This window comes from Bufo gargarizans, chromosome 3, assembly GCF_014858855.1.
Source record: "Bufo gargarizans isolate SCDJY-AF-19 chromosome 3, ASM1485885v1, whole genome shotgun sequence".
NCBI lineage: Eukaryota > Metazoa > Chordata > Amphibia > Anura > Bufonidae > Bufo > Bufo gargarizans.
The window spans coordinates 600287675-600302662 of NC_058082.1; the positions used below are offsets into that span (position 1 = coordinate 600287675).

Here is a 14988-nt window from a genome sequence, read left to right on the forward strand (position 1 = left end):
GGCTTGAAGGAGACTCCTGTTCGTCTTTCCTTTTGGAGGAACAGGTTGTCCCAGTCCGGACATTAGTACCAGGGTCCTATAGGGTGAGTTAGGACACTAGGTATTCCGGTGTATAAACTGACCTACCTCTGGGGTCGGTTCATACTGGTAGTTAGTCAGGACTTTTATTAGGGTTTTACTAGGAGATGTCCATTTCCTTTCCCTAGTTTCCAGGTCTTATTCCCTCACCCCTTTCCCTCCTATCTTCGGTGTGGCGTTTCCCTCCCACACTCGAACGTGACACCCTGATGGTGTGGAAAGAATTGCACGAGGGATACATCAGGTCGCTACATCTTGAGGAGGATACGCACATTAGGCAGCTGGTCCAGGCGGACCAGGAGGTACCTGAGAAAGGTATCAGAGGTACAGGCGTTGTCAGCAGGCGTAACCAGGAGCAACAGTGCAGGACCGAAGGATGAGGCAGAGGCAATGTCAGACAGGCAATAGGTCAGGGCAGGCGGCACAGATACAGGTCAGGCAATCCGGGTCACCAACAGGAGAGTCAAGGCAAGCAGGCAGGGATCAAACAGGTAGCAGAGTCCAGGAACACAAGTACGAGCCAGAAACACAAGCGGATATCAGGAACTTTAGCAGGCACCAGGACCTTGACACTGAGGCATCTGGGAAGGGGGCTGAGCCACTTATATATGTGCAGGAGGGCTAGGATTGGTTGGCGAAGTCACATGATCCAACCCATAAAACACAGGAAGTGACGCGCGCCGGTCCTCAAGGAAATGCTGCAGGAAACAAGCAGCAAGCATGCTGTGGCGGGGGCTGAAAGGAAACATTGGCAGCACATCATCGCTGAACACAGCACCCTGGCATATGGATCAAAATTACCTCCCTCTGGATATGCAGAGGGCCTCACAAATCTAAACCATCACACACAGATATGCTTTGCATTTGGAAAGTCTTCAGACATTTTCACTCCCCCCCCCCCTTTTTTTTTCTCCATATGTTGCGGCCTTGTGTTAAAAAAAAACAATATAATTTCCCCTATGAATCTGCACTCGATACACTATAATGGGAAAGTGAAAACAGAATTTTAGAAATTTTAGAAAATTTATAAAAAAGTAAATGCAACAATGTTGCATGAACATAAGTATTCAAACCCGTTGCTATGGCACTTGAAATTTAGCTCTGGGGGCCTTCCATTTCTCTTGATCATCTCACAGCTGACAATGCATATCAAAGCAAAAACTAAGCCATGAGGGGGGAAGAACTGCCTGTTGTGCTGAGAGACAGGATTGTGTGGAGGCACAGATCTGAAGAAGGGTACAAAAAATGCTGCTGCACTGAAAGTTCCCAAGAGCACAGTGGCCTCCATAATTCTTAAATGGAAGACATTTGGAACCATCAGGCCTCTTCCTAGAGTTGACTACCCCACCAAAGTCAGGGAAAGGGCCACTTGGCTGAGCTCCAAAGATTCGGTGTGTAGGAGAAACTTCCAGAAGGTCAACCATCACTGCAGCACTGCAAGAATCTGGAATTTATGGCACAGTTTGCAAAAAGTAGCCTCTCCCCTCAGTAAAAGATGCATGGAAGCCACCATGAGTTTGCAGAAACCAGATTCTCTGGTCTGATAAAACTAAGATTGAACTTTTTGACCTCAATTCCAGGCATTGCCCAAAACCATCCCTACAGTGAAGCATGGTGGTGGCTCCATCATGCTGTGGGGTTGTTTTTCAGCACCTGGGAAAGGGAGACTGGTCAGAGTTGAGGGAAAGCTGAATGGAGTAAAGTACAGAGATATTCTATATCCCGAGTTCTCTGGACCTCAGACTGGATCGAAGGTTCACCTTCCAACAAGACAATGATCCAAAGCACACAGCCAAGAAAACACAGGAGTGACTTAGGGACAACTCTATGGTTATCCTTGAGTAGCGCAGGCAGAGCCCTGACCTGAACCCAATCGAACATCTCTGGAGAGACCTGAAAATGGCTGTCCACCGACGATCCCCATCCAACCTGACAGGGCAATAGAGGATCTGAGATCCTTTGGTCCAGAACCCAGATATGATCAAAGCCTCTATATCCACTATAGTTACACCCCTGCACCAAGGCTATTTGTCTGTTAAAGTTCTTGGTTCCATAGTTTTTGAAGTTGATCAAATCCTAACCATATTCCAAATGTTTTTATCCAGAGGAAGGCAAAAACCCCTGTTGCCAGCTTCTCCTCGTTACAGGTAAAAATCAACTCCCTCAACTCCAAGTCTGGCATCCAGAGTGGTTGCTGTGGGCATCTAAGACAGTTTTCCTTTACACTACTTTTGATAAATCTCAAAAGTAAATGATCTGCAAAGAGAATGAGGCAAATTTATGAAAACTGTCTTTGTTGCCCGTTGCAACCAATCATGTTGCAGCCTTTATTTTTCCAGAGCTGAATTCAAAATGAAAGCTGGGCTGTGATTGACTGCCATGGGTACCAGACAATCTTTATGTTAAAACGTTTTCATAAATCTCCTCCAGGGTTTTCCTCCTTAAAACAAGGTCACATGGATTTGTGTTGAAGCTTGGAAGGGTGACACTGCTTTGTAGATTTCCTGCAATTTATCACATTTCGGAGAGACCTGATGTTGCCGGGTAGTCCTGTCCTTACATCGTTCACTCTATGAAGGCCGTTTGTACATGACAGAATTTAAGATGTGCTCTGTTATTAAAATGAAATAAATCCCTTATTTAGCCAAAGGTTATGTAATATAAGCAGCTAATAAATATACTTGATTTACTCATTATATATTACAACACATTAACTTTATTTAGGCTTCCCTTAAGACTTGATTTTTTTAAGATTTGGTTCTTGTGAAACATAAATAGCTTTTCTTTTAATTCAGAACTCGTATATCATCAAGCCCCGTGTACTTGTCACTAAAATGAGTTTTCATTATAATTCTGTCCTCCGACCAGTGAGGAATCTCACAGAGAACCGACAGATTTATCATACTGAGTTTTATGATCTGCATTGTGTAAGCAGAGTACAGATTTATGCTCTTACTTCTTATGAAATCCTAACGTGCAGATGTTTGTATCTATAATATGGATATGGGAGCAGAGAAAACACAAAGAATAAAGGCTCATCTACATGGGTCGATAGACAGGGCAGTGATCCAGAATCAACCTTTTTTTTTTTTTTCTTCTTAGGATTGCCTGCTCATTTAGCTGCATACCTTTTGTAGGGGATAAACAATCACTACTGCGATCATTCATCCCCATACAGATTCATTGTTTGTCAGTTGCACATTCAAGTTTACACAGGGCGATGTGCTGATTTGTTGTGATGCATAATTCCTGATAATTATCAGGAACGAGCATTCATAGAAACGTTTGTAATCGATAATTGGCCTGATCTTCGCTCATGTAAATAACACGTAGGCTCATTTCACACATGCCTCAATGAAGTCTGTTCCAGCAGAGAAGAGCCCGCCAGAGTTCTCTGGATCTGGCATAGCCGGTTAATGCCTCATGCTCGCTGGACCCTTTTGACTATAATGGGATGCCCCTGGGGATCCTGCCGTTCTCCGGTGTGTATATATACCGGAATTCTGACGGACAAAACCAGGCATGGTGCATTGCATATTTACTCACAGCGATGACCTGATCACCCTGCGTCACATGTGAGGGGAGCAGGTCACTGCTGCGGCCTGTGATTGGCTGCAGCGGTCACGTGTGTCCCCCTCAATGGTTGTTGTCCTCTGCACACGTGAGAGCGGAACTGCCGGCTTAGGAGACCGACAGACCAGACCCAACAGTGGGGATCAGGTAATCATCACCCCCACCCTGGGTCACACAGGTCTGGGACACTCTTTTAGAGCTGGATAACCCCTTTAAGTAGCATGATTTACTAACATGTTAGGGTACTTTCACACTTGCGGCAGAGGATTCCGGCAGGCAGTTCCGTCGCCGGATCCGTCAAAACGGATGCAAACTGATGGCATTTGTCAGACGGAAAAAACGGATCCGGCATTTATTTATTTTTTTACATTTTTTGTTGTCTGAGCGTGCGCAGACCGCAATCCCGGATCCTTTTTGCCAGAACACTCAGGGCCGGATCTGGCATTAATGCATTTCAATGGGAAAAAATGCCGGATCTGGCAATGTCTTCCGGAACTATGGACGGAGAGAAAACCGTAGCATGCTGCAGTATTATCTCCATTCTGAAAAGGCATAAAGACATCCTGATGCATCCTGAACTGATTGCTCTCTATTCAGAATGCATTAGGATAAAACTGATCAGTTCTTTTTCCGGTATTGAGCCCCTAGGACGGAACTCAATGCCAAAAAAGAATAACGCTAGGGTGAAAGTACCCTAAGAAAAAGCTTAACATTACCATTTTACTACAGTAAATCTGACATATGGTGCCCAAATAATACTGTCTGGAAGTTATCTAAATAACACTACTCTAGTCATGTCCAATTTGAGTAGTAGAGCAGAGAGGGAAGAAACTAAAACCTAATTTTTATTATTACATCTAAAATGCCTAATACACACTAGATACAATATTACCATGATGGAGAGAAATTGAACTTGCAATCTATATAGATAGGTAGTGTCTTGTATACAGTAAGCAATTGGTTCTAGTGACGATTGGTTGTGAGCGTACCAAACGTTGAACTGCAGTGGCTTCTACCTCAACCCTAATGCTCTGCAGATATCCATACTCGCTCACCCTACCAGGTGACAAGTAGCATGGCTTGGGAACATCGTTATATGCAGGGCAGATTTCTTTGGGATTGATGGTGCAAGTTCTACATGCCCAGGTCATGCCAGTTGCGAGACTTGATGCTCCTGGGTTGTCTATCCACTGTTATTTCACAGGCAGCTCAAAGGTAAGCAGACCCGTTTGGCTGGGACGTTTTCATTCTTCCCATTTTGCTGTGTTCTACTAGAACTAGCAAGTGGATGCTACTGTAGCAGTGAGGTGTTCTAGAGCTGACATCCATGAGCTAACCACTCTGACAGAGCATGCATTGTCTGTGGAGCTTCTGTTAACATCAGTTGGAACGGTCAGTCGTGTTCATTATATCCTGGCATGTCAGGAATAAACAATTAGAAAGAGTTGGGCAAGAATAACACATCCCCACAGTTCACGTTTTCCCCTTGGGAGCAATGAACCTGCTTTTGTTACCTTAACGTTTGTTTGGTTTGCTAAACATGTCGGAGAACTGGCTTGTTGGGTTATGGCAAGTCAGACTGGTAGTGGTCCTCAGCCGGAGAATTGTTTTTCTCTGCACCATTTCACCCTATCCATCTATGTGTCATGATGGTGTGTTACAGATCTGTCTTCTATAGAGGAAGCCAGTAACAAATAAAATAATATAGGGCCAGGCCATCTAACATGGTGGCCTAACCAATTTTAACAAAAAAAATTGAGTAAAATGGTATAACATTTATAAATGTTATAAAGACCATTTCAATGTTATTTTGTTACTTAAAAATGTTTTCTGGGACCCAGCACATCATGTGCTTTACCAGGTGTCCAGCCTCAGCTATGGACAGGACATAAGTTCCACTGTGGACGGGGCAGAACTCTATCCCTCCTTGCCGCATGCGCATACTCCTAAACTGACCCCGTTTGTGGATCTGTGGAAAAGTTCTGACCCTGTCCACAGCAAAAGTGACTTCTCCTCTATAGTGCAGGTGAGGATGTAACATCAACAGAACAAGGATTTTAGAAGAGGAACATCACGTAACCGGGCTCCTGAGAGGATGATCCACGCAAGTATATAACAAATTTTGGCTAAGTTTACACTTCAGTTATTTGGTCAGTTATTTCCATCAGTTTCTATCAGTTATTGTGAGCCAAAACCAGTAGAGAAGCCTACTATGAGGTGAGGTATAATGGAAAGATTTGCTCCTGTTCTATGTTTTTGACCTGCACCTGGTTTTGATTCACAATAACTGATGAAAATAACTGAAGTGTGAATTATCTGTAATCAAGGTGGGTTTGCCAGACCTACTGGGTCCCAGAAAACCCCTTGAAGGTGAACAGTAAAACAGCATAAAAATGGTATATCAATGGTGGCATTGCTGTGTCTTAGAAAATGCCCCATTTTCATATTCTCTGTTAGAAGCTAACAAAGGAAAACTTTTTGGAGAGTGGTTACAAAAAACATCTCTTGCTCTGTACGACCTGACCTCTCCTATAATACATAGACAACCCATTGATTTGAATGAGCGCTGTATAATGTTCTGGATTAACTGTGTTGCGGCACTGCAGGGAACTTGAACACTTTGTCCAGGTATCCCCATAGATAACAGCTGATCGCTGGGGGTTTAAAATACCCTTCTAACAAGTAGGCAGTGTCCAAAGTGAAGAACCCCTTTAAAGGGCTTCTGTCACCCCACTAAAGTGATTTTTTTTTTTTGGGCTAGTGAAATTAGTTATATTGCGATATATGACAATATAATTGTGTTACTTACTTTGATCCAGCAGTTTCTGCTAAAAACGAAGTTTTATCATATGTAAATTCGGTCTCTAACAGCAAGTAGGGCGTCTACTTGCTGCTAGCTGCTGCAGAAATCCGCCCCCTCGTTGTGTTGATTGACAGGGCCAGCCGGGATCTCCTCCTCCGGCCAGCCCTGTCGGCATTTCAAAAATCGCGCGCCTCTGTTGATTCGGCGCAGGCGCTCTGAGATGAGGAGGCTCGTCTCCTCAGAACTCCCTCAGTGCGCCTGCCGCCGATGACGTCTTCTATCTCGGTGATGTCATCGGCGCAGGCGCACTGAGGGAGTTCTGAGGAGACGAGCCTCCTCATCTCAGAGCGCCTGCGCCGAATCAACAGAGGCGCGCGATTTTTGAAATGCCGACAGGGCTGGCCGGAGGAGGAGATCCCGGCTGGCCCTGTCAATCAACACAACGAGGGGGCGGATTTCTGCAGCAGCTAGCAGCAAGTAGCCGCCCTACTTGCTGTTAGAGACCGAATTTACATATGATAAAACTTCGTTTTTAGCAGAAACTGCTGGATCAAAGTAAGTAACACAATTATATTGTCATATATCGCAATATACCTAATTTCACTAGCCCAAAAAAAAAAAATCACTTTAGTGGAGTGACAGAAGCCCTTTAAGGTCAGAATTGTTACTTGGTGTTAAACTGTTGAACAGTTTTGGGTACTTTCACACTAGCGTTAGAAGATTCCGGCCAATCCGTATGCAAACGGAGATCATTTGTTTCCGGGTGCGGATCCGTCTGACAAATGCATTGAAATACCGGATCTGTCTCTCCGGTATCATCTGGAAAAACGGATCTGCATGCGCAGACTGGAAAACCGGATCCGTCAATGCGGCAATTTCTTGAACGCTTGGTACCGGATCCAGTATTAATACAGTTCAATAGAAATTCCAGCAAGTGTTCTGGAATTTTGGCCGGAGAAAATACCGGCCAAATACCGTAAAAAAGAAGGAACGGAAGACATCCTGATACATACTGAACGGATTGCTTTCTATTCAGAATGCATTAGGATAAAACTGATGCATTTTTTTTCCGGTTTTGAGCCCCTATGACGGAACTTAATACCGGAAAACTTTAACGCTCGCTTGAAAGTAGCCTTAAAACGTAAATTAGGATGATGAAATTTTGTTGAGTAGCAAATGCATTTATCATTTCCTGGCCTTTGGGATGCATTTTGGTGGATCACTACAGTTTTTTATAGATCATCATAGATGTATGTATTACCGTATATTGTATCCTTTCTCCTAAACTGGAAATCTTTAGGGCTCATGCACACTACATAGCTGCTAAATTGCGTTATAACTTGCGTCAATGTGCATGATGCCTTATTGTTTCCCCAATTTTTTTCTAGATGGTAATTCTCCAGTATAAAAGTCATGACCTGTGTATGTTGGTGTTCTGTTCTGTCCTCTTTGGTTCTATAAGACATCATTGCCTTTTTATTGTATTATGTGTTATTGGTGTTGCGCCACCATTTAATGTTATTCTAATATAATGTAGCGTGAAAAACTAGTTACAATACTTTTGTCATTTACTTTCTGTTACTCAAATGCTCCAGTTGTGAGATATTCTCTTTATTTCATTATAATGGCGCCCCCTGGTGTTTAATCTTTATAATAATATATATGTCTACCTACTGGGCTGATGAGCATGGTCGCACATGTTCAATTTTATCTTCCCACTGCTTTTCTGTTAGGGCTCATGCACACGACCGTATGTATTTTGCGGTCCGCAATAAATACGGATGTTATATTTTTTTGCGGAACAGAAATATGGACATACGGAAACGGAATGCACACGGAGTAACTTAAGTTTTTTTTGCGGACCCATTGAAATGAATAGTTCCGTATACGGTCTGCAAAAGAAACAGAACGGACACGGAAAGAATATACGTTCGTGTGCATGAGCCCTTAGAAGCTAGTTACAGGAGCTAAAGCACCACCCCAACGCAGTGACAAGGAAAGAGATGCAGCACATAGGACACCCCTCTTAGCTGTAACAGGGAGAAAACAGCAGCAGAAAGGAAACGTCCCCTGAGCTGTGACAGGGAGAGAGCTGCAGCAGAAAGGATACACCCCCTGAATTGTCAGCGTGCAATAAATCTAGCAGGCCTATTGGAGCAATGAATACTGAAACTGCTAGATCCATATGAGGTACAGAGCTGGGTCTGGCTTTGTTACAAAGAGACTGTCATGTAGTATATGTCTGATTTTGTTATTTTACATCGGTCATGGCATTACCCCTTAAAGCGAAAGAATCCTACCTTGCGTGCAAAGCCAGCAAAAGTTTTTAGTGTCCTCGGGGCTCGCTCACCAAATCCTATTGACAAGCTCATACCACAGCTAGAAGCTAATTGAATAATACGGTGTGTAACATATTTGATATTGATACTAGACGTTGGTCTTCATCACCCGTTACAATGGCTGCACTAATCCTAACCTTAAGCACTAAAGACCAAGAAGTCACTTTGCAGTATGTACAACGCTCACGGAGAAGGTAACCTTCCTGCTGAGATTAGATTTAATGACATAAGTCATTGTAACTCATTGAATTCATCTAATGCTGGTTTAATGCTTGTAAAACCTCCAATGGCTCCTAGAAATAACAGAGCTTTCATTCTAGCCATGAATATGGAGACTTTAAAAAGCGCCTGTTGCGTACCTCCCCTTACCCTCAGGGCTCTTACAATTCTGCGATAAGTGGTCCACTAACTTGGAATTTTTTTATTTTCAGCCCCGTAAAATGCAATCAACCCGCATGTCCCCGTGGGGGTATGGAGATAAAACATTCGAGATCTTACACAAGCGGGGGTGCCCTTGACTCACAGAATTACATTCAGAGCAATGTCCTGTGTTCTCACTCACTGGGACTGGGTTAAACCATGGCTGGTTACAATATACTCAACTTTTTAGTTTGTTTTCTTACTTACGGTCCTTGAACCAGTTGACATAAGAGCTCACCCCATTTGTTTGCCTTTACTTTAAGTCTACACCCTCTTCATATCTAATGACTATCATCTATGGACTGCTCCTGGATATTACTGGGGAGCGGATCCTCACCGCACTTTCGCAACTGATAGGGAATTGTAAAATTAGTTGTTTTTCATTTTTTGCAAGAGGTGGTTGAAGGCTTTTGTCTTGAAGAGGTTGTCCCATCTTGGTCTTTCATGGCCAAGATAGGAATAACTGGTGTGCCAGTCAGGGGAGGTGGAGTCGTAGAAATTTGTGAGGTATGGCACCCCTTTTTTCGTAACTCCCACCTCAGTGAACAGGACCTGTGCAAGCATCGCAGCAAGATACAGTACGCTGTGTTACGTTGTTTGCATAGCTCCCATTCAGTACCATGGGAGTTACGGAATTGGCGGAATGTTTCCATAAGTACATCCACCCCTAGCTGACCGCCACTTGACTATATACGTCTGGGCGGTCATCCTTTATCTGTTCATGGCCTTGCAGAGATTGCAGCTGCATGCTAATCGTGCAGCTGCAGGAGCATGTTGCCAGCTGTCAGGGACAGCCACTCTCCCCATAAAGAAAACAGGAATGGTTTTTCACTGTCCCTGCCTTTCCCATTTCTTTATGCAATGAGCACTGTGTATAGAGATCAGGAAGTGGTAATGCCTCTTCCTGCTGCGGTCCCAGTGGTCATATGACCTTTGGGGCGGCGGGAGTCTGCGTGAGCTGCTGGATTTTGGCAGACTCAGATCAGCTGTGCAGTGAGGTTGTTAAGCGATGTATAACCTCTCTGGGGGATGCATTTCTAAATGGGGGCTTGCAGATCCTCCTCCAATTCTAAATGTAAAATGGCTGCCTACAGTAGTTGTCTTACATTTAGACCTTTTTCTATGCTGAAAACAGGCATAGAAAATGGTAAATGCGACAAGCTTTCCAGTCCGTTCCCTTCACCACCCACGCTAAGCCCACTTTTTTACACCTGGAATGAGTGGGGAGAATTGGCAGATTGCAGCGCAACTAGCTGTTTCTCCGTTATCTGCGCCTGAAAGACACCTAATATTGGCATATTTCAGCTTAATAAATGACCCCCATAGACTTGTATTATGGGTTAAATCTAAAAGAAAAAAAAAAATCTAAAAAAAAAAAAAAGAAATTTCTCCCAGAATTCAAACCTGGGATCTCTACATGCAAAACCAATCACTTACCACCAAGCTAACGCTATAGCATTACCACAGAGACGCATGTCTATGCTTAGAAGCTAACATATATTATTAGCGTCTTTATAATCATATATTGTGCTTGTGAATGAAGCAGTAATATGTAGATTAGCTTTCTGAGCACATCTCAGTGTGGTGAAGCTATAGTACATAGAGGATATGATATGTAGATGCTAGGACACAGCTCCGCCCTCAGCATGTCTAGCCCTGTCAATCACGGTGAGGGGGGAGTGTGCAGAGCACAGGGGGTGTTACAAGCAGTGCTCAAAGGTTTCAGCCCCGCCTCCTGGTGCTCAAACGTCTCATTTGTATATGAATAAAAATGTAGATTTCCCTGCAGCTGTTTAGCATACAGACAAAAGAAAGGTTTGGTTTTAATCAGCATGATGAGCCCTACCATCCAGTATGTCTGGTTTAATAGGGTTGATCCCGGTGACAGAGCCGCTTTAAGTCTATGCCGGGAATTTTCTGTACCATGCATGTGGAGCTCTGACTTTTTGTTTTCAGCTGTGCCTGTTATTGCAAGATATTTTACTGCTATACTTGTATGCATGTTTGATAATCCTAAAACCACAAAGATGTTTTTAACGTGAAATATTTTTTTAAGCTAAATCCTTAGATGATGATAGTAAAAAATAATTTTCAGAAAGTACAAGCTGGACATAAGTTATGGGACTGGTTTCATTTCCAGCGTGTCCTCTGCACACAATTCACTGCTATCATTTTAATGCGCAGCAGTCTTGACATATTTTTCTTGTCGACACAGATTAAAATGTTTTTTCACATTTTTCTCTCCGCATGCACACGCCAGTGCCAACAGTTAAAACCATATATTTTTCAGATTAAACCATCTATTACTGATAGATAATGACAGAGCAGGAGCAGAAGGCACCAGTTAGTCTGCATTAGCTCATGGATTCTGGATAACTTTGTAGTCGACTGTAAGATTTGTGAAATTCTACCTCTGTATGCTGACTTTTCATCGCTTCATGCCTGATGAATAGTCCACTTTACTAACTTTCTGACAGGTCACTCACAAGCTGCCTGAGAGCTCCCTCCACAGTGGCTTATTTAAAGAGCCCTGCCGTTTTATCCGATTTTGGATTTGCGAATTAGTGCTATATTATCTGGTATGATGTCATTCCTGTTAGTTAAATGCGTCTGGATTTCATACAAGCTTTCTTGACATTTACCAGGTGATAACCATTTTCTCCAAATTATCCTCATATTTTCGGTTGCCTGTTTTAGATTACACCTCTGGTATTTATGTGATGTATGCTTTGCACTTTTTGGTTCTGTGTGTTTTATGCATTCGTTAGTTTTATGAATTAGTCCTGTACTGTATGTAGTTTTTCATTCAAAAGGTTCTCCAGAACTTAAACATTTGAAGGCCTATGCTTAGTTCCTTGGCGGTCCTGGACCCCTGTCGAAGAGCACAGCACCTCTTCTGTTTGGTTGGGTGCTCCTGGTATTGCAACTCATTCCATTCGGTTTTATTTAGGTTCATGGTCTGTGCTGTAGTACCAGGCACAACTATCTGCACAGATAACCCACTATGCCAGTGCTTAACAGATTGGTGGAGGTTGGAGGTCCTACAATCAAACAATGGCTTATTTTAAGGATAGCCAATGTTAAAGGTAGAGAACCATGTCTAACTGCAGCACTCTATTTATTCAGATAAAGAGGAGGTCCTTTATAAGTCTTCTGAACCAAAAGCTCGAATTATGTTTGCCTTTAGGAGCCAATTCTAATCCAGGGAGCAATTTGATTTCTTTTTTTAATGGTCAGACCAGTTAAGTATCAGCAACAAACCTCTAGGCACGCTGGTTACCTTAGTCAAATGAGGTGCATTAGGGATAGGTTTCTGGCTGTGATAGTAAGTTCAAGCACCTCCAAAATGGTCCTCTATCGTGTAATATATAGTAAAGTTTAACTTGGTGTAGAGGGTGCCCCTAGGCACTAGAGCCATAGTACATCCCTAACATCTGCACCCACTTCAGTTACCCTCTGATATTTTCACTCTCCATGTTGGCTTAAATATTTACATCTGACTGATTGAACCTTTCATGGGGGAGTCAGAAGATAGAGCTGTCTACTTGTTTGGCCACCAGTCATCTCTGCTATAGCGTTAGACAGGATTTGCATTCAATCATAAGGACAATTGGCCTTGAAAACCAGAGAGGGAAAAGTCTAGGCCAGGCAATAACTGAGATTTCCATGGATAGCTGGATGTTTTGTATGCTCTCCAACCACTTTTGATTGTTTCCGTTCCATAATTGCAGACAAGATCCTGTGTAAAATATTTTTAGCAATTTTTTTTATTTAGCTAACATACAGTAAATTTCTTACTGACAAGAAATATTAAATATATGGTTAGTAGTAAAATGCAATACATATAGACTGACCAGAAGGCAAACCTGTCTAAGGACGGAGGCTTTGCTCAATGTCTAACTTACAACACATGCGAAGAAGTGAGAGCCCTGGAGATTTTTGTATTCAGTTTTGTTTAGCCAGAGCTCAGTGACATCAGTATGTCAGTGATGACAGGTATTCTTCCCCTTGTGCGCCTTTGATATTTGTTCTTGTTCTAGAGCAAACATGCATTGAATAGATTTTTGTCCATTTTTCCTTTTATTATGTATATTATTATCACTATGATTTGTATGATCCTCAGTATAATGGTAGCTGCCATCTCATACATTATTGCTATTATGAAACAATATGATTCTAATTACATCTTTGAGTTTTACATTTTCCTTCTAAGAATCACACCTTGGTTGGCGTCCATCTCCACGCTTGTTGGTTGGATAGGTGGACCTTGTAATGTGATGGAAGAGCTCTGCTGTGTTCTCAGTGAAGTCTTCTCATTACCATGTCATTCATCTTCTCTTAGCACTTCCTCCCAAGATAAAGTTTCTCTACAATATAGGAGATGCACCTATCCAGATGAAAAGAAACATTTATGTTGACCACTCTTGGGGTTGGGATAAGTACAAATTGCTATATCTCTGGCTGTATAGCAGATCACACTTCTGTCCTGGTCCCGCACCTGGTTTTGTTTTACCGCTTAGATTATTAGCTTTAAAACAAGATCTGACTCATACCTCTAGCTGCTATACAGCCTGAGATAGAGCTTGTTAATAGTTTTGGATTCCCTGACTTCAGACTATATATATCATTATCATATATAATATGTTATAATAGTTCTTTAAAATGTAAAATATGTACTAAAATATCAAAAGCCTCATACAATAAACAGATGTGGTGGATCTCAGATAGTTTTCTAAACTTTGCATTTAATATTTGCTTATATTTATCATCACCGTTTGCAGCTTTCATGATCTCGCCTTTCATATTCACTTTCCTAATGGAAACATTCTGCTATTTCTTTACATGGCGATATTTGCTAAAACAAATAAATGCCATTTCCGTTCTTGCTGCAGCCTTCCAAAATGATGTTTTGCCTGCACACCACTTCTGAACGTGACTTTGCTGGGACTGAACAATAATGTTTATTTTGTTCCCTGCAGAGCAAGTGGTGGCCCTTTCAAAACTCCTGTCTTGACGCTGCACAGAAACCTGTATAGACGCATATTATTTATGACCCAGCTCTGTGTGTCACAGACTGAATGCCATGGCTTGTAAAGCTGTGAGCCCATAGAAGTGAATTGGGGCTTTGCATCAAAGCACATGTGCCTTATTGTGCAGAAAAGGATTATATTGTACCTGACAAATGGACTGAAATTTTTATGAACCACAGTATTTCCAAAGCACAATTTAACTTCATCCATCATCCAGCGTCTCATATATGCTTTCAGTAGCTATCAGCCGAACGCTTGTTTGACTCTCAACTCCCCCATACACATGCACAGTCTGGGCAGCTTTTCTCATGAGAAGAACGACGGTTGGGGCATGTTGAAGTTTAATATTCCAGATTCTTCTTTTCCCCCCGACATATTCTGTTGGGGGAGAGTCTGTAAACACTTAAGATTGTCTGGCCCCCTAAGGTTGTCTAGCCCCTCCGAAATAGATGGGTTCTGATCGCTTTGCTGTCAAGGGCGGATAGGCCGTAGATCTTACAGGGAAAATTTCTCAGTGGGCCCTCAAGTCCTCCTTTCTGCCGTTGGCCTGGTACATAATGAGCTCTCAGAGATAATTAACTCTGTGAGAAGCAGGTACTCATGTACTCAGCCAGCAAACACACATGTCCTCCTAAATGCAACTGCTGTGGCCTGCATTTAACCTCCTAAGCCCCCTCCATAGACAATTGGAGGAAGAAGACAGAAAATGGTGGCTATTGTTGGCCACAATAGAGGGACAGCTTTT

At 42.6% G+C, this 14988-nt stretch overlaps 2 protein-coding genes across 6 annotated transcripts in view; one reads left to right on the plus strand and one right to left on the minus strand.

Annotated features, from left to right (window-relative positions):
• Positions 1-14988, plus strand: part of CMSS1 (cms1 ribosomal small subunit homolog) — a 310876-nt gene that overhangs the window by 167471 nt on the left and 128417 nt on the right. The gene's annotated exons all lie outside the window — the stretch shown is intronic.
• LOC122930837 (filamin A-interacting protein 1-like) overlaps positions 1-14988 on the minus strand; it is a 189546-nt gene that overhangs the window by 78242 nt on the left and 96316 nt on the right. For 3 of the 4 annotated variants that reach the window (XM_044284480.1, XM_044284482.1, XM_044284483.1), the window contains exon 2: positions 13435-13600. The exons of the other annotated variant lie outside the window; for it this stretch is intronic. The gene's annotated coding sequence lies outside the window, so the exon portion shown is untranslated. The remainder of the gene's footprint in view (positions 1-13434; positions 13601-14988) is intronic. 4 annotated transcript variants of the gene reach the window in all.